The sequence below is a fragment of the Macrobrachium nipponense genome, chromosome 19 (genome assembly GCF_015104395.2).
Source record: "Macrobrachium nipponense isolate FS-2020 chromosome 19, ASM1510439v2, whole genome shotgun sequence".
Classification (NCBI taxonomy): domain Eukaryota; kingdom Metazoa; phylum Arthropoda; class Malacostraca; order Decapoda; family Palaemonidae; genus Macrobrachium; species Macrobrachium nipponense.
In genome coordinates, this window is record NC_061088.1 from 67,467,026 (window position 1) to 67,494,137 (window position 27,112).

The window sequence follows — 27,112 nt, forward strand, 5'->3', positions numbered from 1 at the left end:
AGTCGCCCAGGTGACTCCCACCAGACCAGCGATCGCTCTCGTGGCGAGCCGCCGTTACCCAGTGTTGATGCGATGGTCCCAGACCGGCCGCAGGCTGAAGTGAGGAAGTTGTCCCCTCGGCCTCACTCCCACCGCGACAGCGGACTCTGCCGGTCCCCTGACTGCCACTCCCACCGGGACCGGGTGGAGAGGGGGACCAGCAGCAGCTCTTCTGACTCTCGGGACCGTCGCCGCTGTTCTCGGTCCAGCCGCTCTCCCAGGGAGAGCTGCTCGACCAGGCCTGCAGCTCGCGGTGGCGATCGCCTGCAGCCTCCCCAGCATGCCAGTTATGCCGGTGGGAGAGGGGGAGCGTCAGGTCTACCTCTCCTATCCCTTCAACTTCCTCGGGCTACACCGGGAAGAGCAAGGCGATCAGGAGTGATCACGAGGGGCACGCTCCTCGTGATCCCGCCACGATGCCCTATGAACCTGGCATGGTCCTAGGACCGACCAGATCATACGCGCAAGTGGCAGGAGGAGACCGGGACGGGTCTGTTGTGGTTCCTACTGTGGAAGTAGGAGGGTCTCGGGAGGCGTTCTCGCTGGATGGGCTTGACGGTCCGTCTCCACAGGACACAGTCACTCCCGAGATCCAGAGGTTGTTCGCTAAGGTTATTGCACTGATTCGCCAGCACAACGACCTCAGGGAAGGATCGCCGCTCCCACCTTCCAAGCCTACATCGGGTTTGGAGTCGTTCTGGGGACCCAAAAAGGAACCCAGGGTGACGGTGGGTCTGCCGCGATCAGCCTTGGCCGAGTGTGCTGAGCCAGGTGGACGCTCTCGTCTCCGGACAGGAGGGTTCGCTTCGGTCCGGCACGTCGTCCAAGCTCCTTCCCCCACCTCTACCGTGACAGAGGCGATTCTACGTGCCATCGGAGGACCCTCTGCCACCCAAGCAGGTTAACCCGGAGCTAGCTAGGCTAACTCCAGGGGTGTCTCTGCAGCAGCTCCTGTTGGAGAACCTCTGGTTCTTGCAGCAAGAGGCACTTGCTTTGGAATCTACTGCCATGAAAGCATTCCAAGCAGTCTCCTGGATAGACCTGTGGTCCCTCACAGTGTCTAAAGCCGCTTCCTCCTCGGGAAACATCACTCCTGAATGCTTTCGTGAGACTGTGCCAGTCTGGAGGTAGGGCTATCTCCTACCTGGCCCACCAGACGGCTAACCTGTAGGCCAACCTGGTTCTGAGGCGTAGGGACGCTGTCCTCACTCGCGTAACCAGGGCGGCTGGGCGAGAGGCGGCCTTGGGTCTTCGCAATGGACCGGTGCGGAGTTCCTCCTCTCTCTTCCCCAGAGAGATGGTAGACGCTGTGGTGGAACAACTGCGCACTGATGAAAGTGACCGTTTAGTCCACCAGGCAGTCTCGAAGGTGGCTGGGCAACCTCGAACGACTGCGGCTAAGCCCAAGAGTTTAGCTAGCACTTCCTCTGCGGCTAAGACGATCGCTTCGTCGAAGCCGAGAGGAAAGACTCTGCCTTCGACTTTGACTGTAAGAAGTGACTGTAACCAGCCCTCCTCCCAGCACTCCTTCTTTTGAGGAGGAGCCGGGAAGAAGTCGGAGAGATGAGGGAAACACTAGGGACGGCGTTCCCCCTCACCTGTACTGGTACTTTTGTGAATAGGGAATCTACTTCAAGGCTTAAAAGTTTTGTTGTGAAGTGGTATATGTGCTTCTCAGAATTTGTGACAAAAATCTTCGGAATGTTTGATGTGACTGGGAGGTAAAGTACCTAAAAAAGGGGAAAGGAGGCCAGCTTACCATTTAGAAATTTTGTAATTGAAAGTTCCAGCACATGAAACGATGGGTTTGAATGGAAGATTGTCTTTGTGAGTTTTGGGAAGGCCATAAAAGTAGGGTAGTTAGGATTAATCACTTTAAATTTCTCTAATAGTTCAATGCTCATTTTGTCTTGGTCAATTAATCTTACTTCCCGAAAAAAATTCTGTGGGGACGTTTTGGAGGGGATTTTTCATCATTTTGTCGTGAGTGTTTGTGTCGCTAAGGAGTTGGTTGATTTTGTCGAGGTAGAAATCTTTGACCGTAATTACGGTTTTGCCGTCTTTGTCGGATCTACTTATTATAACATCTAACTTTTTCAGCGAATGGATGGCTATCATAAATCTACGGGGAACAGGATATTTCTTATTAAGGTCAGTTAAAGCATTTTGTAACACTCCTTTTAAATATATATCTTCACGGCTGTAGTTTTAGTCCGATATGAATTTATCAAAAGCCAATATGAAGTCTAGGTTGTTTTTACTGTCTGGCATAAGGGCAAAGGATAAGCCTAGATTTAGAACTATATGTTGGTTTACAGTAAGGGGGGTGTTAGATAAATTTAAAACTTTGTCTTGTTGCTCATGATTATTCCATGCACTATTGTTTATTAAGTTATTTAACTTGTGTAAAAGTCTGTTGGAATGAAATCAGATACCTGTATATGTGGTCCGGAGTGAGGAGGCGAAGATTAGACAGAGTTCCATATATCACTGCGTGGTACGAAGATGTCGTATTTTGTTTTGGTGGTTCTTTCCTCCAGGAAAATCTTGTGTGAGATGGAATTCTGTTGCAACAGAACATTTTTAACCAGCATACCGTATATATATATATATATATATATATATATATACATATATCTATATATATATATATATATATATATATATATAATATATAGTATATGTATATATATATTATATAGTATAATATATATATATATATATATATATTATATATATATATATATATATGATATATAGTGTATATATATATTTATATATAATATTTATATATATTTATATATAATATATGGAGGTTTATCTTATCTGCAAAAAGATACAACCACATTAGGACCTTGGCCAAGTCCAGCATCAGGAATATTTGTGTAAGAGCCACAGTATGGCTCTGCATGAAGAAGTGAACCATCTGAAGTACACACTGCCCAAATTTTGAATGCAAACCTTATGGGTTTACCTCTGATGAACTGTTTATCTCCGTGATTCCCATAATAGGGAACCATGATTTCATCAATACTATAGAATTTTTGCTGATGTTTTGGTTTACAGACTTTATTGATGTGTTTGAAAATGGAACAAACCTTGTAGAATCTATCATCCTGCCATCTTCATGTTGTCAGCAAAATGTATGCATCTAATAATTTGCTCAAATGTGTTTCTTCTCATGCTGTTGGATACTATACTATTGAAAACATCTGGAGACTCACACCAGTACAACCTTCTAGATGGAAGTTTGTTATAGCCAGTAAGAGTATTGATAGTTAATTGATGGAAATTGCAAGGATGGCAGATACCCTTCAATCATCCAACATTGCTATTCACTTTTTTCAGCAGTCAGATAGAGAAGACATTTTCCTCTTCTCTACCCAGTTTACTGTTTGAATATTGATGAGTAACTTGTTACCTTTGTTGCTTTGCAATAGCATTGGTATTTTTTTCTGTTAACTGTTGTCAGTAATTATATATATATTATATATATATATATTATATATATATATATATATATATATATATATATATATATATATATATATTTATATCCTATATATTATATATATATTATTGGTCCGGTTTATTTTAGGAATTACTTTCAGCGAAGGCAAACGGCCATTGAATTTTCAAACAAGGTGGTTATGCAGTTAACTACCTGTCTGGTAGTCGGGAGCCCTGTCCCAACCAGACGTAAGATTCCAATTTGCTTTTGGCCGTCGTCTGGTGAAGACTTGTTGCTGCGCTCTCTGCTCAACTGTCATTAAGTAGTTTTTCTTGATTGTATATGTGTTCATGAATATGTTGAAATAATGCAAACCCTGAGTCAGAGAAGCCTTGTAAGGCTGCCATCTCCCTGGGTGTTTGCCTAGGAGTTGGTGGGAAAAAGTGCAGCAATTTCTGCTCCTTTATTGACATAGATCCTCTTCCTCTGAACATTGCTGAAGGTGTGAGTGTGACACACCCTCTACTTTTGCCAAGTGTTGTGCCTGGTCGCCTGAGCAGTTGGTGAAGTTTGAGGTGAGGAAATGGCACCGGAGAAAGGCTTTCAAGGTGCAGTCTTGGGGTAACACCCCCTACTATGCCCTTGGTTGCTGACCCTTCATCCTTGTTTCTTTTGCTTGTTTAGCTTCTCCCGATTGTTCCTTTTTGTTAGAAAACTCTCCTTCGCTTCCTTTGTCCGCTTTGTCAGCTGAAGAAGGGCAAGGGACAGCCAAGATGACCTCTCTCTGGGGGCCTCCTCTTTCTCTGAGGGGGAACCCCTCTCTAACCCGACTTTAGCTTCTAGATGTGTGGCAGGTGTCACATTTCATGAGCCCCCCCAGTGACTTGCACAGTGGTGACTACAGTTTCAACTTTTGTGATGACACAGATTTGTACACTTATTTACTGACACCCCAAATGTCAGTGCCACCTTCACCTGGTTTTGCAATGGTGTGTCTTCTTGCACCCATGCCTACAACTAATTTTTCCAGTTACCCCTGGCCTGACTATTTCCAATGCTCCTGTATCTGTGGTCATGGTACCCTCGAGCTAACGCTTCCTGTTGTAACCTAGACCTGTGACCTCTGCTTCAATTGTTTCAGTTGCTCCCATGATGCCATGTGGGATTTGAATGCCATCCAAAAAAAGCTGACAAAGAATGAGCCAAAGAAAGAGGTCTCGTAAGGTGTCGTCATCTTCCTTATCAATTTTGTCTTTATCTTCTGTTGCCTCCTCCCCTTCATCTTCCTTAGTCTTCTTCTAAGGCTTCGTGGTTTTGAAGAAGGGAGGTAGCCACCTCCCTCCCTCCCCCTCCCCCTCCCCCTCCCCCCCCCAAAAAAAAAAAAGTCCCGCCATGGGGCTTCTAAGGATCTGCCTCCTTCCACTGAGGAAGCAGTTGGGTCTTCTGTCAGCACTCCCTGATCCTTGTGGATCAGGAAACTGTCTCGCTAACCCCAGAAGCTGGTATATCCAGAATTCGCCCCGGAGAGATCTCCACCGTCCCGATTCAGGCACAGGGTGAGAGAAAGTGGCGAGTCATGAAGGTGTCTCATCTTTTCATGACGACACACACACACGTATGTCTTCCTTTTTGACCTCCGGTATGTCTTCTCTCGGATGCGGGGGAGTGGGACAGTGACCTTCATCTAGGAGAATTGGGGGTATGGACAGCCACCACCTCAGGCACAACACTGACACTAGGCAATTGGCACTAGTCAATTTCTTGACAAAAGCTCGGAAAGACCAAGGTCCAGGTAGAACAGGTCAGCCAGACAGTGTCCCTAATTTTAAGCCTATTCTCCGCACCTACGTCATCTGAGGGAGCTTGGTGGTGAGAACCATAAGAACCATAGGTGTAATAGACCATCAGTTTTTTTTTTTTTTTTTTTTTTTTTTTTTTTTTTTTTTTTGCCTTTTGAAAATATTTGATCAAATTACAACTTTCATTTTTTTTCTTAGTGCCGCCCTGCATGGTTGCCCTTGACATTTCCTATACTTTATCAAATTATTAAGATACCTCATTTGAAAATATACTGATATCTTTAAATAAAAAGCAATATCATTGTCAGGAACTTCAATATTAAAACTTTTCAATTCAAAGCAAAGCTTTTTAAAAGAATGTATGCCCTCCATGAGTGCTTTAATTCCTGTGTATAGCATTAAAGATCTCTCGCATTAGTACTAAATGTGAAAAAAATCACTAGAAGTGCATGCAACTCTCCTCTACTAACACAGTCTACCCAATTGTCATTACTTGGTACTTCTTTATTCTTCCTTATTTCCTAACTTGGGCGTTTCACACAATTTTTTTGACTACGTATATCCCCCAATGTATTTAAGAGCCTCCTCCTCAGTCACTCTCGAAATCTTTTTCATTTCTGTGTTTGCTCTCAAAAGGTCTTCTTTTTCATCAAAAACATCTTTTTCTAAAACAAAATCTTAATACCTACTCCCTTTGGTTTGTTACATATCTTCATTTGCAGATTCAAGGTTTTTTCCAACTGAGGTGATATTACAATTTTCACTTATTACCTATTTTCACCTACTACCTTCATTTCATTCCCTAACAACAATTTTTTTTGCCTTAATTTAAGATTCACTGCATTTACATGATCGTGGTGACCATCCATTTGTCTTATGCACCCAAAGAAATGTTCAAGGCACTTTTGATTTAATCTTTGTGTCAGCAGGTAGTGAGTACTATGAGAGGCTTTTAACATATTAAACGAAGCAATGGTGGATTTACATGATAAAATTATTCCTTTCTGGAAATGGAAAAGACATTTTGTATTAGGACTTTTAACTCTCATAAATACTCATTACCTTGACCTTAAGCAGTGTACCCGTTTGTTTTTCTACCTCTGTACCAAAAGCATCGCTTTTTTTACCAAAACTCGCCATACATGCATAAAGAATTCATGATGTTGAACAAGTTATTCATGAACAGAATAAAATAGGATGTTTCACTTCAGTTTTGACATTTCAACAGCTCCCTTTTGCCTAAATATTTTACTGAATTGGCACATGATCTAGATAACAATTGCAAAGCTAATTTAACATGCTGTCTTTGTTGACCAATTACATTTAAATGCATTTCATTGCTCTTATATGCAAGACCATAGTCTATTTTGGTTTTACCAAGCATTTCGCATATGCTAGTATTTGAAATACACACTCCATTATTAATGGAAAAACTGAAGTTAATAAATTATTTCTTACTAATTTAATTAAGTGGGGAACGTCTGAGAACACAAAACCTTCTCTGTCTTCTTTGGGATTTTTTGAAAGATATTTTATTTTCAAGGGGGTCAATATTGAACAGTTTCCACATACGAAGATTTGTTGATCCCATGTCATGCACCACTGCTACCACTGCATAGCCTACATCCTTTACTTTCAATATTATTTGTAATGGTACTTTATGCATATCATCTTGATCGAACTGATAATAGATTGGCTCTCTATTTGCCTATAAGACCCTGCAACATTGCCACCTGTACATTTTTATGCAGGTTTGTCCTAGGTACATCTTTGTTCCTTTGTCATCGCTCCATTCTTTCTTAATGCTCATTTCATCTCAAATGACATAACAGCAATCTGTTCTGTAGGGGTAAATGTTTCTGCTATGCTTTCAATAGCGTTAATACTGATACCAAAATCCCTGGTTCGCATTAAAACTTTCAATATTTCCTTGAGAGTGCTCTCGCAAGGCAATGGATAACCCTTTTTGAACCTCCGATATTTATAGCACTTGGGACTTGAACTTCTAAGAGTAAAAGTGTTTGCAATGTCATCACTACTCCACTCGCAAACTTTTTGATTGACTTGATTTGAGTTTTACTGAAAAAATAACCCAATATATTTTCAACTCTAATACTAACTTCACGTTCAATCAAAAGACCTAATTTTATTTAGGTAAGCATTTTGTTTTCTCAAATAATTTTCTTCAAGATTCTTCATCTTTGCCTTTAAATTTCCCAACTCCTTTTCAGTGTTAACCTGATTCACCTCTGTGCGAACTGATGGCAAGACACTTCTCCCTGGCATTAACTGTTTTCTTGCCAATTTGTCATCAGCTGTCAACATTTGAATATCACTTATTGATGAACGGCCAACATTTCTGATGTTGCAGGGCTGTATTCACCTTTATACAAGCAACAGCACTGCAAAACAGTTGCTTAATGTACTCACCATTTGGCATGAAAAAAACTTTGTACAGTATCATCTTTTAGCAGCTGATGATTTTTAGGACTTTCAATGCCTAGTAACCGAGATTTCGTATCATATTTGTAATCTTGGGGTTTAGAAATAATCGAAGAAACAGTAGCATACACAACGTTAATTCTGTCTGCACGACAACAGGCATGTACCCACTGGTCTGTATGGCTTTGCTTTTGGAAAATTATGGTATTTTATATCTGAGCTTTTCATTTTTTCACGTGTATTAGAATGGCCAAATACTGCATAGTTACTTGGCATTATCACTGATAGAATGAATGAATGAAGAAAAAGATACATATATGGGTGCACAGCAAGTACAGTAAGTCCTCGGGTTACGCTGGTCTCGACTTACGATGTTTCGTGGTTACGAACGCGCCCCCATAAAAATATAAAAAATAATATTTTGCGTCGTTCCGTCTTACGCGGTTTAGCGTCGTAAGCAACGTAAACAAACGCGAACTAGTTCCAGGCGCACGGCGGAAGAATACGCTTTGTGGGGGAGAGGACGGCGTCGCTTCGCGACGCTCAGTCCTCGCCCATACGCCATTTTGGTTGTTTACACTGCCTCTCTCTCCCTCGTGTTGTATCGTTTTTGTAACTTTTTTGCTCTTTGTTATGGCTCCCAAGCGCAAGGCGGACTCTTCTGATGGTAGTGCATCGAAGAAAGAAAGGCCATCACCATGGAATTAAAAGTGGACATTATAAAGCGATCCGAGAAGGGAGAAACGCCAACAAACATTGGCCGCTCGCTTGGCCTTAGCCGTTCGACGTTGCTACCATTATCAAAGATAAAGAGCGCATCGTGAACATGTGAAAAGGATCTGCTCCTATGAAAGCGACAGTGATAACTAAGCAGCGTAGTGGTCTAATAATTGAAATGGAAAGGTTATTGGTGCTTTGGTTGGAAGACCAAAATCAACGGCGTATCCCAGTCAGCCTTATGGTGATTCAGGAGAAGGCGAAAAGATTGTTTGAAGCGTTGAAAAAAGAAAAGGGGGAGGGAAGTGAAAGTGAAGAGTTTGTGGCTAGTAGGGGTTGGTTTATGCGATTTAAGGCTCGGGCCAATTACCATAACCTTAAATTGCAAGGTGAAGCTGCTAGTGGGGATTGAGAAAGCAGCGAGTGAATTTCCTAAAGCGTTGTCTGAGATAAGGAGGGGGTTATTCTGCTCAGCAAGTGTTTTAACGTAGACCGAGACAGGTTTGTTTGGAAAAAAACGTATGCCTAACCGCACTTACATCGCCAAGGAGGAGAAGTCAGCACCCGGTCATAAAGCCAGCAAGGAGAGGCTAACTTTACTTCTTGGGGGTAATGCTGCTGGCGACTTCAAACTGAAGCCCTTGTTGGTGTATCAGGCTGAAAATCCAAGGGCACTCAAGGGCATTTGGAAGGGTCAACTACCAGTACTAATAAAGGTAAGGAATTGTTCTCTGTGTTATTGATAGGTATTTACATTAAATCATGTGGTATTTTTCAATGTTCCGACTTACGCTGAAAATCGTGTTACGATGCATCGTAAGAACGGATCAACGTCGTAACTCGAGGACCCCCTGTACTGTTGTTTACCTTAGCAAACTAAAGCATTGTTTTGGTTAACCATGTGTGAGACCAGGGCACATGTCACAGTATTGGTGATTCATACCCAGAGCTGCGTGCTGGCTGACCTGTTGTATATAGGCCATGGAAAAGACACCTACATCCATTACAGACTTTGCTAAAAATTCAGTTCTTGACCATTTTGGTGTCGAGATTGGAAACATGGGACACATGGACAAGATTAAATGGTAAAGAAGTCGGACTAATGATAGGAGAAATGTTAAATGGAAGCACATAAGAAATAGTTACTTCTTGCCCCTAGAGGTAAAGGAGTCGCCTCTACGCTAGATCTACTCTAGCTCTTAAGAGCCCCCTTTCTCTTCCTATACTTTTCCATTTTCTCAGAGGTAGACTTGAAAGATTTCCACATCTGGTCATCCCAACCCTGACATTCATTGCAAATTAATTCTTTATTGCACTCTTGCCCCTAAACTTTGTTTTTTATACATTCAACTTCCCTGCCAGTATTATACTTAGCTATAGACTCCGTCGTCTCCGACAGAATTTCAAATTTCGCGGCACACGCTACAGGTAGGTCAGGTGATCTACCGCCCTGCCCTGGGTGGCAGGACTAGGAACCATCCCCGTTTTCTAATCAGAATTCTTCTGTCGCCCGGACCATCAACATTGTTGTTGGTTCCTCTCGATTGGTTTTTCTTTTTTCACCGGCAATTGATCTTCTTGACCGACTTTTGGTGACGTATCTGGATTGTTGGATTGGCATACGCTTTTGTGGACTGTTTTGTGGACTTGATTTTGGATTTTTCTTTAAATATGTCTGACTCTGGTATGGTTGTGAGACGTTGTGTGAATGTAGGCTGTAAGGTGAGGTTGCCGAAAGCTTCGGTAGACCTCACACGGTATGCAAGAGGTGCAGGGAGTATGAATGTTCTTTTACTAATACTTGTAAAGAATGTGAGAACTTGAGTGAGAACGAATGGAAGAATCTAACTAATTATTTAAAAAGTTAGAAAGAGAAAGAGTGAGGAAGGCTTCTCATAGAAGTTTAAGTAGTTCTAGATCTGAACTAATCCAAGCTTGGGATCTTCCCCAAGGGTAAGTATTGCTACTTCTCCTTCCATTGCAGCCCCTTCTCCTATTGCAGAACCTGTAGATCCAGCGAAAGAACTTGCAGATCTAAAAGCAAGCCTTCAAAGTGATGGAAAACAAAATGGCTGCCATACAAGGTAAGGCTTAGTGATTTATCAGCAGTGGACAGTGATATGAGTGTCCCCAGTGTAGTGGAGGGGGCATCTGGTCGGCTCAGCAACGCTCCTAGGTCTAGACCTCTTCCAAGCTCACATGCCCAGAGGAGAAGGAATGTCGAAAGCCGAAAGGAGGTTGTGGAGAATCCCCACCGATCAGGTTGTCCCTTCGGTGGTTCTGTGACACCCCAGACTGCAAGGACCGCTATTGTAAAAGCGTCCTAAGTAAGTGTTTCTCGTCGTCGGGATCTTCATCACCGAGACGTGATTGGAGAGATTCCGATCGATCTCGGCCTCTCAAGAGAGTTGGAGGGCGCCGACTATTGACTCGAGCCCTGAAAACTTCCCTGAGGAGTCATCGCGGGGAGTTAAGAAGGCAAGAAGAGCCATTCTTTCAACCAGAGTGAGAAGGAGGCAGGAGGTGGAGGCTATGGACTCCTCCCCTCCATCCTTCCCCTCCTCCCGAAGAGGATAAAGAGGAGGCTACTAAGAGGTTCATGATGGCGATGCAGGAAACAGATTTCGTCGTTTGTAGGAGTCCTGTCAAAGGAGCCTCCTAGAAGGAAAGACACTTCCCTTCTATTAAAAGACCTCCAGACGTATGGAGGTATCTACCTCCAGGATCGATACTCCTACCCGAGGTGAGGTTTCCGGTACGAACCTGGATGAAACAATCAGACGTCTGGCACCGGACCAGGAGTGAGGAGTCACCCAGGAGGCAAGAGCCAAGAGCCAGGAGTGAGGAGTCAACCAGGAGGCAGGAGCCCAGAGCCAAGAGTGTGGAGGCATCCAGGCAAGAGGCAAGAGCCAGGAGGCAGGAGGCAGGAGGCAGGAGTCCGGAGTCCGGAGGCAAGAGTCCGGAGTCCGGAGGCAAGAGTCCGGAGTCCGGAGGCAAGAGTCCGGAGTCCGGAGGACAAGAGTCCGGAGTCCGGAGGCAAGAGTCCGGAGTCCGGAGGCAAGAGTCCGGAGTCCGGAGGCAAGAGTCCGGAGTCCGGAGGCAAGAGTCCGGAGTCCGGAGGCAAGAGTCCGGAGTCCGGAGGCAAGAGTCCGGAGTCCGGAGGCAAGAGTCCGGAGTCCGGAGGCAAGAGTCCGGAGTCCGGAGGCAAGAGTCCGGAGTCCGGAGGCAAGAGTCCGGAGTCCGGAGGCAAGAGTCCGGAGTCCGGAGGCAAGAGTCCGGAGTCCGGAGGCAAGAGTCCGGAGTCCGGAGGCAAGAGTCCGGAGTCCGGAGGCAAGAGTCCGGAGTCCGGAGGCAAGAGTCCGGAGTCCGGAGGCAAGAGTCGGAGTCCGGAGGCAAGAGTCCGGAGTCCGGAGGCAAGAGTCCGGAGTCCGGAGGCAAGAGTCCGGAGTCCGGAGGCAAGAGTCCGGAGTCCGGAGGCAAGAGTCCGGAGGCAAGAGTCCGGAGTCCGGAGGCAAGAGTCCGGAGTCCGGAGGCAAGAGTCCGGAGTCCGGAGGCAAGAGTCCGGAGTCCGGAGGCAAGAGTCCGGAGGCAAGAGGCAGGAGTCGGGGACTCGTTCCTGGAGTTATGACTCTTCGCCAAATAGGAGCTCCTCTCCTTCAGAACATAGGAGGTCTTGGAAGGACTCTCCCTCAAAAACGTGAACTTTCTCCTTCGTCTGATCGAGGGTTAGACGAGTTGTCTGACGACGAACCTCCTGCTAATGAGGGACTTTCTAGTTACAAAGTCTTGGCCTCATTACTACTACAAGATTTGGAGATTCTCTTAGTCCTGCGGCTCCTCCTCCTCCTCGTTTCGCTCTTTCGAGCTCAGCTACGGCTAAATCGTCGGCCTTCTTGAAAATGAAGCCTGCGATATCAATGAAGAAGGCGCTCCATTCTTTAGATTCTTGGATGGACAAGAAGAAAGAGTTGGGAAAAGACTGTATTCTGCATGCCTCCTTCCAGATTACACGGGAAGAGAGGTATTTGGTATGGGACAGGAGAGACTATGGGTCTTTCTCTACCTGCCTCTGCAGATGCCGACTTTGCCAATTTAGTGGAGGCCTCTAGACGTCACTCCTTAGGATCGGTCAGAGCGACGTGGAGCACTTCAGAGTTGAACCACTTTCTAAAGGGACTTTTTGTCACTTTAGAGGTGTTCAAATTTCTGGATTGGTCACTCGGAGTTCTGGCCAACAAATCTAAGGATCCGGAGTTTCTGAAGAACCCAGAAATTCTCCATAGCGTCCTGTCCTGCATGGACAAGGCAGTACAGGACGGTTCGGGTGAAGTGGCTTCACTTTTTGGTGCTGGTCTCCTGAAAAGAGATCAGTGTATGGTTCCCTTTTATCGAAAGGGGTTTCTCCGAGCCAGAGGACTGCCTTACTGTTCGCCCCTCTGCCAGAGGACTGCCTTACCTGTTCGCCCCTCTATCAGATCATCTGTTTCCTTCTTCAGTTAGTCAAGGATATATCTCGCTCACTAACTGAGAAGGCGACACAAGACCTATTTACGCAAACGTCCAAGAAAGGACGACCGGTAGTGGCGACGGTTAAGAAGGAATCTCGTCCTATCCAGCAGCCCTTTCGTGGAGGTTGCAGCGGCTCGTCCCCCTGCCAGAAAGAAGAGCTCTGAAAAAGAGAGGAAGGTCTTCATTAGGCCCTTCAAGAAATCGAAGTGACTTGTTGCTCCTCCAAGCACCAGTGGGCGCCAGACTCCTGAACTTTGCAGGAGTATGGGCACAAAAAGGGGAGCCGACCTTTGGTCAGTGTCGGTCCTGAAGAAATGATATGTAATCCCCTTCGACGACAGCCCGCCCCTAACATCTACGCCTCGGGAACTGTCAGCGAGGTACAGAGACCCGTTAATGCGAAAGACTCTCCTTCAAAAATGGTGGAGCAAATGTGGGGAAAAAGAGGCCATCGAACTTGTGCAGGATCCACACTCCCCGGGATTTTACAATCGCCTTTTTCTAGTACCAAAGGTGCATAGGGGGGGTGGAGGCCAGTTCTGGACGTAAGCGCTCTGAATCGCTTCGTACAGAAAAAGAGTTTCGTATGGAAACGTCAGCCTCTGTAATGTCGGCGCTTCGCCCAGGAGATTGGATGGTCTCTCTGGACCTGCAAGACGCCTATTTCCACGTTCCCATTCACCATTTGTCAAAGAAATATCTTCGCTTTGTGATAGGATACAAGATCTTTCAGTTCAGGGCTCTGTGCTTCGGACTGTCTACAGCCCCACAAGTATTCACCAACCTGATGGCGAATGTAGCAAGATGGCTTCACTAGAGGGGATAAACATCTCCCTCTACTTGGACGACTGGCTGATCAGGGCCAAGTCGAAGAGTCAGTGCTTTGAGGACTTAGAAGTAACAAGGAACATGATAGATTCGCTAGGGTTGCTCGTCAACCTCGAGAAGTCACAAACTGATCCCCAGCCAGAACTTGGTCTATCTTGGGGGATTCAGATGGATTCTTGGGGTTTTTTCGGGTACGTATATCCTTCGCGAGAAAGAATCACTCGAGGTTTGTCGAGAATCTCGACGTTCTTAGAAAGAAAGAACAGCTCAGCGAGGGATTACCTGAGCCTTCGGGAGGGCACCCTGTCCTCATTGGAAAAGTTCTTCTCGCTAGGGAGACTTCACCTCCGCCCTCTTCAGTTTTTTCCTCAAAGAGGTGTGGAGTTGGAAGACGGGTCAACTCTCGGACGTCTTCCAACTTCCACAAGAAGTAAAAGATCATATGAAGTGGTGGATCCCTCAGCTTCAAAAGAACGAAGGCGTATCGCTTGCCCTGCAGAACCCAGACCAAGTGTTGTTTACCGACGCTTCGGAGTCGGGATGGGGAGCGACGCTGGGAGCAAGGGAGGTGTCAGGCACCTGGACAAAGGAACAGGTGTCCTGGCACATCAATTGCAAGGAACTTGTGGCCATAAACACCTAGCCTTAAAGTTCTTCGAACAGATAGTCAGAGACGGGGTTGGTGATACAGATAAACTCAGACAACACCACGGCTCTGGCTTACATACGCAAGCAAGGAGGCACGCACTCTTTCTCCCTCTATCAGTTGACAAGACACCATGTTAACCTGGACGGAAGAAAGGCATAACTCTCCTCACAAGGTTTGTTCAAGGGATCAAGAATGTGAGAGCGGACAGATCTGAGCAGGAGAAACCAGGTCCTTCCCACAGAATGGACTCTTCACGAAGAAGTGTGTCGAAGTCTTTGGTCCCTGTGGGGGAGACCTCACATAGACCTGTTTGCGACGTTCCTCTCCAAAAGAATAGAGACCTTTTGCTCTCTAGTAGAAAGATCCGAGAGCCTTCGCAATAGACGCGTTTCTCATGGATTGGTCTGGTGTGGACGCTTACGCCTTTCCCCCGTTCAAAATCCTGGGGGAAGTGCTCAGGAAGTTCGTAGCTTCGAAGAGCACGAAGTTGATACTCATAGCCCCATTTTGGCCAGCCCAGGAATGGTTCACGGAGGTACTGGAGTGGATAGTGGACTTCCCAGATCGCTTCCAAAACAGACAACGATCTACTCAGACAACCCCACTTCGAGAGGTTCATCACAACCTCCCAGTCTCGCTCTGACTGCCTTTCGACTATCGAAAGACTTGTCAGAGCGAGAGGCTTTTCTCGCAAGGCTGCGGGCTCTATCGCTAGAGCCCGCAGAGCTTCGACGAGAAGAGTATACCAGTCGAAGTGGGAAGTCTTTAGGAGGTGGTGTAAGGGTCAGAAGCTGTCCTCCGCCAGTACCTCTATAGTGAATATTGCCGATTTCCTCCTCTTTCTGAGAGAGGAATCACACCTATCTGTCTCGACAATAAAAGGATACCGAAGCATGCTGTCTTCAGTATTCAGGAATCGAGGCCTGGACATTGCTAACGACAAAGATCTACACGATCTAATTAGATCTTTTGAGACTTCGAAAGCAGCTACTCCTAGAACACCTAGTTGGAATCTAGACGTTGGTCCTGAAATTCCTCTCATCGGATAAATTCGAACCTTTACATCTCGCGTCCTTCCGCGACGTCACTAGGAAATGCTTGTTCCTGGTGGCTCTCGCTACAGCCAAGAGGACGAGCGAATTACACGCTCTGGATTCCACGGTGGGGTTCAAAGGAGATGCTGCCATCTGTTCTTTCCAGACAATGTTTCTGGCAAAGAACGAAAACCCATCAAAGCCTTGGCCCAGAAGTTTTGAGGTAAAAGGCCTATCTAACCTGGTAGGCAGAGAGATAGAGAGATCTCTCTGTCCAGTGAGAGCTCTTAAATACTATTTAGAGAGGAAGAGGCAGATGGGAGCTTGTCAACAAGGTCTTTGGTGTGCAGTGAAGAACCCCAAACGACTCATTGTCCAAGAACGCCTTGGCTTTTCTTTGTGAGAAGCGTTAGTTACGGACGCTCACAAGAACTGCTCGGAGGAATCCTTCGGTCTTCTAAAGGTCAAGACGCATGAAGTAAGAGCAGAGTAGCAACGTCTTTGGCGTTCCAAAAGAATATGTCTCTGAAGAATATCATTGAGACTACATATTGGAGGTGCAATTCAGTGTTTTTTGCATCTCATTATCTGAAAGGACGTGAGAGTGACCTATGAAGTGCTTCTCGCTAGGTCCTTTTCTTTTGTATCAGCAGATACAGTACTGGTCTTGGAGCAAACGACTGATCCTTAATTTTGTGTTTTTTTTCGTACATAAACCCTCTTGGTCAGATATGTGCTTGGTTTTCTAGTAGCAAGCTCACTACTGTCGCACGGGAGCAGAGTGTCATTGCTGGTAGGGATCAAGGGTATGTATGACTAGTAGGGAGTACAAAAGTTTTTTTTTTTGTATATTTTGTAATGAAAGTGAATTAGTTTCGAGTTTTTTTGGTTGTTTGTGAGGAGTTCGGGGATAACTCCTTACAATCTTAGAACTAACATGGATGTTAGGATCAGGTGATCGGGATCGGTTTTGTGCTCCTTGAACACAAGGTCTTGGTTGTATTGTCATGTAGTGGAAATAGACCCAATGACAAAGGCCTTTAGGATCTGCCGAGTAAGTTGATAAGACCCATTGGCAAGACCCACAAGAAACTCTAAGCATAGATCATATCTCGCTGAGGCTCTTGAGGCTAAGCAGGAATCCACAAGGCAGCTAGCCGCGACGGTCTTCAGCCTAATAAGGTAGGAACCAAGGTTTATAAATACCTACAAACATATGTTGTTTACCTGTCTATTTCAGTAGTTAGCTGTCTCTTACCCACCACCAATGGGTGCTAATCAGCTAAGTATATATCTGGCAGGGAAGTTGAATGTATAAAAATGATATTGTCATGTTTACAATTAAAGTTTTGATACATACTTACCTGACAGATATATACGATTAATAGCCCACCCAGCCTCCCCGCAGGAGACAGGTGGAAGAGAAGAATTTCTGATTAGAAAACGGGGATGGTTCCTAGTCCCTGCCACCCAGGGCAGGGCGGTAGATCACCTGACCTACCTGTAGCGTGTGCCGCGAAATTTGAAATTCTGTCGGAGACGACGGAGTCTATAGCTAAGTATATATCTGTCAGGTAAGTATGTATAAAACTTTATTGTAACATGAAAATATCATGTTACACAGAGTATGGGTCATAATTAAGCTTCGCCATCCTAGTTTTGCAAATCCTAACTCCTTACAAACTACAGTCCAACATAATTAACACTTGAGCTAATGTATTTAACTGAAAAGCTAAATAAAAGCTAACAAATCAGCCACCAAAAGAATACTTCACGAAAAATGTAGATTAAACCACAGAGCAATGAAATGGACTGCTGTACGAACAACTGATGCTAACCAGTAGCTGGCAGAGAACAAATTGTTGGTCGTTTGCTCGGTAGTACCAGATGTTCCTGGAAGTGGGTGGGTCTCGTTCACCTACACTAACGATAGCACTGCTGCCAAAATTTGAATTTTCAACTACCAGGTAATTGTTTGGCAAGTCACTTCTATGAAAATCTTTGTTATTATCGAGATCTAGGCTTCTTATGTCAAAATACTGAGCTAAGCATTGACTTGTAGCCCATAATAGTAAACATGGACAATCCTCTAGAAACTCCGAAATAGCAAGAACTCTGCTATTTCTGTCACAGATGTCTTAGTAGCTGGTATGTTATTGTTTCTTCAAGTGCGGAAGATTGACCACTTGTGTTGATAATGTCTGCAGAAGATTGACATCTGCATCTTGTCATAGAGTCTGCAACTCCCCTTGAAAAAACTTTAGCTCTGAGCAACTTCCTGACAGTGTAAGCAGTCAGAGCTAGATTTCACAATCCATGGTTGAGGAGTCTCGGAAAGTTGATTAGGAGCTCCACCCTTTACATTCTGAGCACATTAAATCTTTAGAGCACTCTTGCCCTCTACACTTGGTATGAGTATCATAAACCAACTTAAATAACCTGGTCCTACATCCTTTGGTGCAGTAACGAATTCCAGAAGAGCTGGAATCTGACTTAATGATGGCAAGTGAAAACACTAATCTCAGCTAATATGCTAACTGCAAAAGCTAAGAGCAAAGAACAATGTTCAAGATTAGTACTTCACCAAATTCCTGGAAAAAAATCCAAATGATGAAGCAAGGACTGCATTCAACTACCAATGATAACTGGGAGCTGGCAGAAAACTAATTGGGAGGTTCTGCTAATTTGTATCTAACAATCCCAAAAGTTGGCAGATCCTGTTCATCTACACTAATGATGGCAGTGCCACCGCAAAATTTAAATTTTGGACTGCTGAGGTAGGAAGCTTTCAGCTATGTAACTGCTTGGTAAGTTACTTCCGTAAAAATATGGAATAAAGCTTGGCCTCATAAACGACAATCGGAGCAAATACTTGCTGCATAGAATTCCCTACCTGGGGAATGAGGGCGCAGAACCCCAGGCCCAGGGTGGCATAAACCTTGGTCATCAGTTCATAAAGAAGACCCTACCAACATTACAAACAAATGTTACAACCAACAGTTTGTTCATGTTGGTGCCCCTAGTAACTGACCTCCTAAATAACTGTGGAAATGAAACATCAATTAGAAGGACATGTTCAAGTGCATTCTTATTCACGAATGACATGACTTTAAATGTCATACTGCATGGCCACTTTGAGGATAAAAAAAGAAGTTGGTACATTTATTATTATCAATGCACACACAGCCAATAATGGCAAATGGCAAGCCTTAGAAGATAGATTTTTATAATCGTACCAAAAGTGGGGTAGCTACATTCAATCAAAGGTGTCATTTACTCGGACGCAAGACACAGAGGTGGCCCATGTGTATTTTCTATGCGATGATAAATGCCTGTGTAATTAGCTAATGGATAATATACAATGAAATTTAACCGACAACGGGTGGTCTTTCAATGAAGAGGAGCAAATATATAAAGGAGTTAGCAGTGCCCCTTATCAAGCCATGGCAGAAAAGAGGATGCTCAACAGCCCCATCAAGTCATTGGCAGAAAAGGAGATGCTCAACAAGCCCATCGGATATGGGCAGAAAAGAGGCTGCAAACAACACAATTTCACAACTGCCCAAGATGCTAATCAGAACTGTCTGCAAACATTCCTTTACATGCCAGGTTGCTCAGCAGGCTTCACAGTAATGGAGACAGCAGTGTTCCCATGGTGTGGTGCTCATTGTGAGAGGGACCAATGACAGGAAAACAAGACAGGTGCCAAGGCTGTGAACGGCCTGTGCGCCATCGACGTATCTACACTTGATGTGTGGACTGCCCACACTAATACATACATGCAAGAACTTTATTTATTATTTATTTACAATGGTAAATAAATATAAAAGAATAACTCAGACTATGAACTTTTATCATTTAGTGGTCACAGAGTAAAATAATGCAATAAAAATGTTTGAGCAAAAACTTCACTTCTTGACAACCAAGAAAATTTTCCTGAGTTATTGCTTACAGTGGTAAATAAATGTAAATGAAAAATGTTTTTTGCTCAAATGTTGTTTTGACTCAAAACATATATGACATTTTTATAATAATTTTATATATGCTTACCAAGTACGGGCAGCCCCTGGTTATCAGTGGACTCTGTTAATGATGATCCGGTTTTATGGTGCTTGTCTAGGGCCATAAAATTGGCAATTTATGGTGCCGTAATGGGCAGAATTTCAGCTATCGCCGTCATAAGGTGCCGATAATAGGGTTATGGCACCATAACATCCTTAACAGGGGTGCCATTAACCGGAACTTAGCGCCATAAGCATAATAAATCACTGAGTTTCAGTTAATAGCGGTTTTTTCGCTTATCACCACTGCGCCAAGAACGGAACCCCCGCCAATAACTGGGGACTACCTGTAATTATGTAGCTATGGTTTAAATTTATGAATAACCGGGGACTACCTGTAATTACATAGCTATGGTTTAAACTTATGCAGCAGCTTAAATTGAGAATTTGCGCCAGTGCCTTCATTGTGTAGCATATATGACTAGTCCCCCTAACAAGAATACTAGGAATGACTTCATTCTGTTTATGCCTTTATAACCATGTGAGGGGGAGGGGGAAGTGGTTTGATTTTGTAATTACTTGGTAAGTATATATAAAACTATTTTAATATAAGTAATTTTTATACCAAAAAGAAATTACAGTTGAATCCCACATTGACAGGAGTGGGATACATGGACATACTGTGTATTCCATTCCAAAACATTAAGTTATGTAGTGAATTTCAAATACTAGAAAAGTTGCTAGCATTGGAAACAATACTTGCCATTTCCTTATTAGTTAAGAGAGCTACTGCAGGAGAAATCTGCTTCTGGTTGGTGCCCATCTTAACTTGTAGTGGCACAGCAGTATACCGAGGATCACCTCTACTTGAGTGGGAACTTTGCAGTGAAGGAGTATTCCGTTGGCTGGAAAAGCATCACTAAGTGCCCTTGCCCTGGGAGCAGTACCAAAAAAAGAAGTCAACCAGATAATATTGTCACCTACACTTAAAACCTCTACCCATCCTGAGAGTGGCGGATGCTCCAGGTGCACTGTACACCCCAGCTCCCCAGAAAACTTAGCACCTTACTACAAGATTAATAGATAGGAGGAAATCGTATGTTTCCTCCCTAATTGTTATGCCAAATACTAATAATGGTACCAAGGTACTGCAAAAATTCAAACACTGTCTTGACGTTAAGAAAAAAGTGAGAAGCGAAGAACTAGTATTACGCTTTTAGTAGGCTGATTGCCAGATGGAAATGAGTGACATATTGTGCCTGAAAGCAAATGAAATAGAGGCTATTCTGGCATCCTTAGCTTTCCCTTAACAGGTAGGCAAATTGTTCTCCTGAATCTGAGAGTGATTCTCAACAATGAAGGACAATTTATAGACAGAGTGGGCAGACAAAGAATCTTGTCTTAACACCCCTGGTGTGGATGGCCTTCTGATTTGCAAGGCTTGCTCAGGTAAAAACTTAAAGCTAAAACTAGATAGGTCACTCGCTTTTCCCTTGGATATCTTGTGTGCAGCCTGAAGCCGTATGTGGAAAAGTGTTTCTAGCGGCGTACCGTATAAGGCTACTTGCGGCATCAATTCTATAGATACAAAATTTCAATGATAAAGGTATTTAAAACCGCGAGAACCGCTATAATCCAGTTCGGATCCAACATCACGAGTTGTAACTCGTAAGACATTGACACTTCCTATTTAATTATCCGTTATTCTACCAAACCGATTGACTCTGGGTGATCAAATATATTATTGGTTTTCTTATGGAAAGGAATTCACACAACGTCGTTAAGGAGATTATTATTGATTTACACCAACCCGAGTCACAGATTATTATGTGTTGAATTCCATATTTACTGATTTCGTAGCACTCATAAATATTCGTAACGCACTCAATTGCGGTGTTTGTTTTTTAGTGCTATTAATTCTATATAACGTGTCAAGGAACTATTAAAACACTAAGAGTTGTTTTATTCTCTGTCAGACTCGTAATTCTGTAATAATTCTACGTATATTCTTTCAAGGATGATTTGGCCACAGGATAGGCCCTTAACTGACAGGTGTCTTAGTGTGTCCCTTGTCTTCATGACACGTGTTACAATCAGTTATGTGCTTTTTATATCTGTAAGCATTGTAGGCAGTAAAATAGTGATTTGGCTTTCTGTGACATAGTAGGGAACCCTGGATGACGGAATGCAACCAGTTTATGACGATTGGTATGAAAGAGATTATTACTAATACCTGGTCGTTAGTCATTCTGCTGGTTTTCTTCGGGGTTTTCCTCGTCACAGGACCTACATATAATATTACATTTGATTACATTATTCTGATACACATACTTTAAATATATTTTTGCTTTAGGGTTTCTGCTCTAAGTGTTTATTGGTTTTTTGCCTAGCCCACTGACCCTGTTTCCGTTTCGAAGTGTTAATTGTTTGGTGTTTATTGCTGCTGACTCTGTTTCCGTCCGAAGTGTTTATTGTTTGGGTTATGTCTGTTGACGCTGCTTTGTTCAGTTTGTAACAGTTCTGCGCTCCGACCCAGATATTCAATGCTCGCGATCTCTTGGGTTAAGGAATTTTCTTGTTTAGATACGGTTTTAACACTAGGTACGGATGTTTCTATATCTTTTAGTCCAATTAATGGTTCTTTGCTGTATGGTGCGGGATTGCGGGATAATGCGTCCAGCTATGATAATTGCTTTCCCAGGTAGATATCTTAACTTGGCTCCAAAGACCTGAATGATCATTTGTCACCGAGTTCCTTTTGGACTGTGATTAAAGCCTTTGAAAAAACTCGGTAAAGGACTCATGTTCAGTAAGGACTTTATCAGGAATGCCATAGATTATGAACTTAAAACGTTACTAGTGAGTAAAGATACCTAGCCCTTCCTTGCTATTACTCTATTTACTTTCAGAGGCTTTAGTTTACGTGAATAAAAAAGCTATAGGAAAGAACTGTTTATCATATTACTGAAGTAGTATCCCTCTTACCCCTTGGTCTGAGGGCGTTTGTTGCAATAAAAAAAAATTCCTTATTTAAATCAGGGATTTTTTTAAGTAGGTAAGCTGCATTTTCCGCTTTTAAGATATCGAACGCCTGTTGATGCTTTTCAGACCATAATAAATCTACGCTCTTCTTCGTAAGATCTGTTAAAGGAGCTGTCATGATTGAAGAGTTACATATTTACATACGATTGTAATACCCACTACAGCGCAAAAGTGCTGTATCCCCCTTTTACGTTAATCAGTACCGGAAAGTTATGAATAGCCGACACCTTACCATGGACTACTTTTAAGACCTTGACCAGACACATAAAACCTAGATAAACATGTTCGGTTTTTAAAAACTCACATTTAGATATTTTACTCTGAGATTATTTGTCTTTGTCTCTGTAGCACTAGCTCTACTTTATGTGAATGTACTTCTAAGGTATTAGAAAAGATTACAAGATCATCCATATAGGCATGTAGGTTATCCCCTAAAAGTCTCCAAACACTATATTGTAATTTGGGGCGCAACGTAAGCCGGAGGCATACGTAAAAATTGATAATGTCCCCGGAGTGTGCTGAAAACGGTATATGAGGTACAATCACTTAGGTAATGGTATCAGGTAAAAGCCTTTAAGTAAGTCCAAGTTGGTGAAAAAAATTTATTCTAACCTAACAGAGATAAGATGTCGTCGGTACATCGCACTGGAAACTATCGGAAGTCGTTTCCTTGTTTAAGCGACAGAAATCTACGCAGATACGCCAAGTCCGATCCTTTATGACATGACGTTTGAGAGAAAAATTATATGGGCTATTTGATTTCCTAATGACTCCTATTACTAACATTTTTCAACGTCGTCATTTATTTCTATTTTGAAATTTCATTGGGGTTCTACACGAAGGTACGTATATAGCTTTATGTTTGTCCTTAGACCGTATTTTGTTTTCAATGACATCCGTTTTTCTCCCAGAGATCACTCGCTAGTGGAGAAACTTCCTGGTATTCAGGTAGAAGATAAAAAAAATTCTGCTGAATCACCTCTGCTTGAATGACTTTTTTACGGATATTACTTTAGATAGATTATCAGAGAGATTCATCCACGACTGGTTGGGCGTGATTAAAAACTAGCAACAATAAAAAATGCGATATTTATAACTTCCGTATCCACGATATGTATACTTTTAGGGCTTTGTTCGCGGAAATCGTTATATTTCAGAGTGTCGGGAAGGATTAAAAATTTCATTTCCCAGCAAAGTCTTTTTACACGCACTAAGACATTCGAGGGTGCATGCTTCTCGAGATTTTTGCGTGCAAAGTACGACTGCGGTTGTGGGAAGAATTCTGTTGGGTCATTTGAACAATGTTACGATTTATGAGACAAATGTATAGTTCCTTTATATAAGTTATTATTTGATTAACTGTCTCATTTCTGTTCAAACGGATTTTAATATGTTTGAAGGTTTATAGGATTTTCCTCTGATAAACACGCCTTATTTTGCAGGATGTAAGATAATATTTTGTATACCCCTAGATGGATCTTACAATTACACTACATACAGATCAATGTTTTTTTATAACTATAGAGGTATCTGTAAGCGCTCGCTTATCCGGACTTCTCATTAGGGAAGTTCGAACAACAGACGGTGAGTCCGTAAATACAAGATATTACGTGTATTAAAGAAATAAAACAAGATATTCTAATTTTTACGGCGCGTACAGTTGGGCTTAATCCACCAGTACTCATAATAACTTATGTATTAAAAAAAACGAAAACCTGCTCTGATTACTTTATACGGTCGTGTGTTTCATAGGAAAAATCCTTTTTAATTCAAAAAGATATCGGTATGTATGAACCAACATCGCTTTTCCCCACTCTGCTAGAGTCGCTTATTGTGTGGAATTTGCTTCGCTTTGAAAACTTTGGCAGTTTTTTGACTAACCTTGACCGCTTGACTAGGTGACACAGTAACCGAGTTTGCTTGTTTGATTCTGAAAGGCTACTGTTTCTATTTCTTTTTGTAATAATTAGGATCCTTCTCTTTATTACCATCGGCAACGTATTGTGTGTTTTTAGCATTATGTTGCTGGTTACGTATAAAGCAATGAATGATGAACTATTAGGAACTGAGCGATTACTAATAAGACAAGTTATCACTACTGCATACAATTTTAACTGTTTGTACTTCATTCTTTGCTAAAATTTGAAATAGTGAGGGATCCTGGTCAGCGCATTTAGCCTGATGAAAGTTTTTTACAGACCATGTTATTCCTTGCAATCCAGCCGTGTTTTTAAAGTTAAGTTGAGTCATTGAGGTTCGATATTTTATATAACTCAAAAAACTCAAGGCTAAAACTGCGATCGGGACTTGCAAAGGAGCATTTATTGTCATGACCCGAAATAGTGTTACCTCTAATTTATATAGATTTGTACGGTGTTCCACTTGTTTTTTGTGTGTTTTCTAATCACTACGGTGCTTAACGACCCTATCCATGCATCTGTATAAATACAGACGTCCACTGCGTAAACGCATATTCACTGTTTGTTAATATGATTTGTTACGTAAGGGATTAATAATCACCCAAAATGATAAAATTAACATAGTATATGATTATGATATTTCAGTAGAACTTCTGGAAACAGACACTCAAAGATAAAAACTCGCAGTAGCGAAATCTCAATGATGTAGATAATTTCTGTAAAAAAGTAAGATTAAGAATGTCTCGTAACTTCAGCCACAGGAATAACGAAATTCGACCTGCAAAGGAAACACTCAAAGTTACTCCAAATGAATAAAAAAATTGTACTTAGCTTGCTTTTGTGGGAAGTCCCCCGGTGTTCCGATAACGACACACGCCTTGGTCCTCCTTCTCTATTTAGCGGATGACCTGGTTTTGGCTTCAGTTTCCCCCGTGCGCGTTGTTTCGATGATTCGAGCCCTTGAAAGATCCGATGCTGCAGACGCGTTCGGTTTGTTTCTTGGAGTGCCGGAAACGCTCACTAACGATGTTTTCTTGAATGATTCTAATGAGACGAAGCTTCCGTTGTCGTAGGAAAAAGGACACGTCGGTTTTTTTTCTTGAAGTTATTCACTAACGATGATACTAAGTTGCTTGACGAATCTTGTTGTTTTCTGAAGTCGCTCACTAATGATGATACTAGGTTGCTTGAAGAATCTGCTGCTTTCGTCGTCGTTGACTTCATGATTTATTATTCTGTTTTTTTTCTTCGTAGGACGTTGTAGAGTTCTTCTGGTCCGCTGGCCACCAATATTAGGGCTTGTGCCTTGTATGATAAGGCGCCCTATGAGGTAATGTTAGACTAGCGATAATCTATACGCTAAGTCGGTTGGTATTGCACTTCCATCTTCAATGGAGTGTCTGGGGTTTTGTAGATCACTTACGAAGTCGGTATTATCTTTACGACGATGTGTTAAACTCATGGTTCGGTGAGGTTCTTGTAGAAAACACAAGGTATAAAAATAGTATATTCTTCTGAAGTTTTACATGATGAAGATCAGGTATGATCGTACAAGTCTTCTATGACGATAGCTTGATCGCTTCTGCCAATGATGATGGCTAATCCTATTCCTCTACATGATAAAGCTTAGGTAAAGAGGTACAGGTCTTCTAATGACGATAGCTAACTCTGTTCTGCCTGTCTACCATCTCTGTTACAAGTTATGAAGGAACAGACAGTAGTTCGAACATATGAACATACTATCAGATGACATAGTTACATACGAACACACAATCGAATGAGACACGCTACAGATCATGTAGGCCGTTTGAATAATAGGTCGGGGTAGTTGTCTCAAGCAGGGAGCTTGGACTAATGTTTATAAACAATTGAATGACTACAGGTGACGGCATGTTATCTTAGCCTACATACTTATTGTATACGTCATCTTTAGCGTCTCTAGTCTGATCACATTCCTGCAAGCAATCTGGTTGACCCTCTTTTTAGTTTTAGACTTTTATATAGTTATGGACTAACATTCCATATTTTTATTATGTAAACACTTACACTCGCACATGGGTTCTTGATGTCTCGTGAAAATCCTCCGTTTTGCGAGAACTGTACTGTGCCCTTGACTGAAACATTTGCTGATTGAATGTCCCAGATTCGGGAATTTGAGACATAGGTTCCTGTCTTGGGGGTCGTGACAGAGTAGGTAATTTTATCCTAGCTACAATTCTTGGAAAGGATTGTAATATAGAGCAGTTATATATCTATATGAGGGAGGTGGGCCTCCTCAACCAAATTTGAATTATGCATAGATTGTCTATGTAAGAACTTATATATATGAACAATTTTTTTATTTTATATAATATATTTATAGATATTTTTATATGAAATTATCAAATTTATTTTTTTGATTTAATTTATTTCGGTGTCAATTACCCAGATGTTGTGACGCCAGATATAATAAACAATCAATCAATCTTAGTTTGCCCTGCAAAAGTTTAGTGACTAGAAAAAAACTTTAATCTGCCCATTGTAGATGTTTCTGCTTACCGATGGAGAGAGAGAGAGAGAGAGGAGAGAGAGAGAGAGAGAGAGAGAGAGAGAGAGAGAGAGAGAGAGAGAGAGAGAGAGAGACCTTGCTTAATTTCTCCAAATGCTTTAGGACTGTGATCTTGTAACGATTTCCACGGTCTA

General features: G+C 42.7%; 1 long non-coding RNA gene across 1 annotated transcript in view; it reads left to right on the forward strand.

The window, feature by feature from the left end:
• LOC135218101 (uncharacterized) overlaps positions 1–27,112 on the forward strand; it is a 175,933-nt gene that overhangs the window by 23,385 nt on the left and 125,436 nt on the right. Inside the window, exon 2 of the long non-coding RNA XR_010315267.1 lies at positions 2,140–2,190. This is a non-coding gene — a long non-coding RNA (uncharacterized LOC135218101). The remainder of the gene's footprint in view (positions 1–2,139; positions 2,191–27,112) is intronic.